The following is a 4,814-nucleotide window of genomic DNA, read 5'->3' on the forward strand; positions in this document are numbered from 1 at the left end:
TATATTATCACAATTTTATCTCATTTTTGTTGACCTGTTGTTGTCTATAAAGAAGAAGAACTGTAAACTAAGATTGCGATCCAATGTCATACGTACCTAATACATTTCATTTAAATTATTCATTTTGAATTAATAGTTGAAATTGTGATAACAAAAAATAAAAACAAAAAGGTTGGTGTGATAGCTAAATCATCAGCAAAATCAATATTTTTTTGGTGACGGGAGCAATTTGGTCACCCTTAATCACAAGTTTAGATTAGTCAAATTGCTACTATGGCTTGTTTGGAGTGACCGTTCGGCCACTTCTAATAATTAGTTTGGAGGATAGCAAAACCATCTAATTTTAAGGGAAATGCTAAATGTTGCTCTTATTTCTCTCACTTAATTTTTATAAAATAATATCCACATAAGACCGACAATCCACTCACCATATGTGAGTCTTAAATTTTTATTTATTTATTTTTTTTTTTTGAAAACATCAAGATGCTTAGACTCACAGATAGTGAGTGGTTGGTCAGCAAATTAAATGCACTCCAGCATTTCTCGAATGTATATGTATGTATCAAATTAAGCACTAATTGTTGACTATTTTGGTGATGATGGAAAAGGAAGAAGCAAAAAGGCATGGTCGGAGGTTGGTGCTTGTGGTGTTTCCTTCCCAAGGCCACATAAATCCCATGCTTCAGCTCGCCACCATCCTCTACTCCAAAGGCTTTTCAATCACCGTTCTACACCAAGAATTCAACTCTCTGAACCATTCAAACCACCTGGACTTCAATTTCGTCTCCATACCAGGCGGCTTGTCTAATGTCTCCGACTTGCCTGGGGATATTGGCGCCACCATATCCTCCATTAACAGGAGCTGTGAAGCTCCGTTTTAGCGATGCTTGGAGCAGATTTTGGAAGCGGAGGATCCGCATGATTGGGTTGCCGCTGTTATTTATGATGGGCTCATGCACTTTGCTCAGTGCGTGGCGAATTATCTAAAACTTCCCAGGATTAGCGTGCGTACAAGTGTGGCTGCCACGTTGTTTACCTTTGCCGTCTCTTGTCATCCTGACGGCCACGGCTATATCCCCTTTCTAGGTACTTATCTGGATAAAGCTTTTTAAGGTAGTTTTTTTATTTTTTATTTTATTTTTAGGAATAAGAAAACATATTTGAACATCTCTAGCAGTACCGCTTTTTTTTTTTTTTTTTTTCATAAGAGGGGGAGGAGAATTCGAACTAGTGACCTCCGCTTTATGAGGTATGGTCTCAGCCGATTAAGGTATCTCTTGGAGACAGCACCGCCTTTAAACATGTGTTATTTTCATCGTCAAGCAGACCTTTTAAAATGAAAATTTTTCAACAATTTGCTACTGTAGAAACTTGTAGGATTTTTATTTATTATTTTCTCCCATCTTTCTCTTTCCTCTTTATTTTTCTCTTATTTCTCTTTATTAAAAAAATATTATTTAAAGAGAATAGCTGGTTAATTGCTGGAATATGTATTGAAAAATGAGTAGGTAAAATAAAATAAATGAGTTTTTGAGTTGCTAAAATAACTCTTATTGTTGGAGATAAAAACACAAAATACTCAAAATTATTTTTGTATTTATATCACGTCATAAAAATAAAAATAAAAAATAAAAAAAAGACAAAAACAAAAACAAAAAATACCATTTAAATTTTTTTGCCAAACAAACATAAATTGCTAAAAACCCAAATTTCACCTTAATTGATGTTTTACATGAGAAATGATTTCATGAATCTATCATTTTTTTTTTCTTTCTCATATGGCCATGACAACTACAAATAAAAAAAGAGAGCTTCAATGACATTTGAAATTGTGTTGTTTGGGAAAAAAGTCATTAAAATGCGTCTTTTTATTATTCAAACAACATCACTTTTATAGAAAGTGTTATTACTGTTTAAACAACACTATTCACGCATCAGGATATGTCGTTTGAGCACATGCTTTCAATTTAATTTCAGTTGAATTTCCTTCAAAAATCAGTAATTAATAATATCCATGAATTCTTCCTATGGCAGGTTGTCAGAGAATTTGAAAAATCAAGGAAAAAGAAAATATCAACATTTAATGCTTTGCGGTTTGTTAATGTGCTTTGAAAAGTATTTTTGCCTTTTGTTTTGAAAAGTGTTATGAAAGTGTTATGATGTGAGTTAAATGTATTTTTCTACGCTTTTAGGATTTTTATTTTTTTTTATTTGAGTAATTTTTGGCAGTTTCAATTTGTTAAAACTATTATATCAACATTGTATGATAATTATAAGATAAAAATATAATTATTAACATTACTGGAACAGCCTAATCCAAATTCTTCTTGTTTTTATTATGTTATAAGTAATTAATATTATCTCCATCTATGTTACAGATTCTCTCTCTCAATTAGACCAAGAGCCTGAGCTGGAGGCCCTTAAGCTTAAGGACATAATAGAATCCGCGGCAAGAAATCCAACCTTTTTGGAGTTGAGAGCCATCATGACAGAAACAACAAAAAATGCTTCTGCAATAATAGTGAACACAATCCACTTCCTTGAACAAAAAATACTAACAAAAGTGCAGCAAAAATTCGGAATTCCAATTTTTCCCGTAGGCCCTTTTCATAAACTAGCTCCATCTTCCTCTAGTTCACTGCTAGAGGAAGACACTAATTGCATTTCTTGGCTTGACAAACAAGCCCTAGAATCTGTTATTTATGTGAGCTTTGGCAGCATGACAAGCATGGATGAAAATGAGCTTCTGGAGATTGCCTTGGGCCTAGCTAGCAGTGAACAGCCTTTTTTGTGGGTGGTACGACCTGGTTCGGTGCGTGGCTCGGAATGGGTAGAGGAGCTTTTGCCCGAGGGCTTCTGGAAAAGAGTAGAAGGTATTAAATCACCATTTATCTCAAAAACTTACGCTAATAGGAATGAATGAATTTAATTATTTAATTTATATTCTAACATTCTTTTTCACATGTGAGCTCAAACTCCTCTTAATAAAGAAGACCCAACACACTGAATATTTGATTGAAATGGGGTAAATTGTGGAGTCAGGGTTTGAATTCATGACGTCTAGCTTTGATACCATATTAAGAGCTTGTTTGGGATTATATTGGAAAATAAAGATTTTATCTATAGAAAAAAAAAAAATGCTAGAAAGAGCTTTTTAGAAAGGAAAAAAAAAAAAGAATTCAATTTTAAGCTTTTCCCAAAACATAGTTATGGGCTTTTTTTAGAACAAAAAGTCGAAGAAATGCTTTTTAAATTTTTTAACAAATGAACCCATTTTTTTTATGTGGCACAACTTTTTATATACTAAATAAAAACATTTTTTAAGGTTTTTAATGCAATCTCATATATATTTTAAACCACCACTTATTTCTAAAACTTAAACTAATATGGCTGAATAAATTTAATCATTTAATTTATATTTTAGCAGAAGGAAAAGGTTGCATTGTCAAATGGGCACCACAAAAGGAAGTCTTGGCGCATGGTGCAGTTGGAGGGTTTTGGAGCCATTGCGGCTGGAATTCAACCCTAGAAAGTGTTTGGGAAGGAGTTCCGATGCTATGCCGGCCAATTTTTGGTGACCAACCTTTGAATGTGAGATATGTGTGTGATGTATGGAAGATAGGCTTGGAGATGGAGGGTGTCTTGGAGAGAGGGAAGATAGAAAAAGGAATTAGGAGACTGATGATAGATAGTGAAGGCCTAGAGATAAGGCAAAGAGCAAAAGGTTTAAAGGAAAAAGCTAACTTTTGTTTGAGTGAGGATGGTTCATCCTACAATGCCTTGAATGAATTGGTGCAACATATATTGTCATCTTGATGACATGAGGATGAGGCCAAATTTCAATGATAAACATGCATGAGAATTGAGATGCTTCCTCTCAAGTTAGAGTAATGTTATTATTCAAACTTATTTATCATATACATTTTATATCAGTTGAGATAATGTGTTTTAAGTGACTTCTCATATCATTTCTACATCAGATATGCTTCTTCTGCTTATTTCTCTTGAGCAAAGCCATTTGTACATCATATTGGCTTTTGCTTTTCTTCCTCAAGAAATGAGTACGACTTCTAAGTCTAAGAACTCTCTTGTTTTCTTCTTCAACCATTATTGTCATGTTAGGGTTTGTTTCCATCCTCTAAATTTTTATTATTATTATCGCTCTACTTCTGCTAGAACTACCAATAGTGGTAGAGATATTGTGGAAAGCCCCAATCAGTTCTTGAAATCTGTGAGGGATCGATGCAAATCTCGTAGCTTTGGGAATCTTGATGATGCCTTAAGAGTGTTTAATAGAATGCTTCACATGCACCATTTGCCTTCCATTGTGGATTTTAATCAATTGCTGACTGCAATTGCAAGAATGAACCATCACTCAACTGTGATTTCTTAGATTAAAGAAATGCAACTATCAAGAATTTCTCCCGATGTTTATACTCTCGGCGTTTCGATTAATTGCTTCTGTCATTTGAAGCGGGCGGATTTCGGCTTCTCTATTTTAGCAAGAATTTTGAAACTTAGTTTTCAACCAAACTGTATAATTCTAAACAATCTATTCAAGGGGCTCTGTCTTCAGGGTAAACTTATTGAAACTATGAAGTTGGTTAACATAATGGAGAAGATAGGCTACAAACCTAATGCCGTTACCTACGGAACGATAATGAACGATTTGTGTAAAATAGGTGAGATCACAGTGGCTATTAGGATACTTAGAAAGATGGAAAAAGGAAATCTTGAACTTAATGTAGTGATGTATAATACAATCATCGATAGTTTATGCAAGGACAGACTGGTAAATGAGGCTTTAAACTTTT

General features: G+C 33.8%; 1 pseudogene; it reads left to right on the forward strand.

Annotated features, from left to right (window-relative positions):
- Positions 1-531: 531 nt before the first annotated feature.
- On the forward strand, positions 532-4,440 carry LOC132189877 (UDP-glycosyltransferase 76B1-like; annotated as a pseudogene).
- Positions 4,441-4,814: the final 374 nt, after the last annotated feature.

Source organism: Corylus avellana, chromosome ca1 (genome assembly GCF_901000735.1).
Source record: "Corylus avellana chromosome ca1, CavTom2PMs-1.0".
Taxonomy (NCBI): Eukaryota; Viridiplantae; Streptophyta; class Magnoliopsida; order Fagales; family Betulaceae; genus Corylus; species Corylus avellana.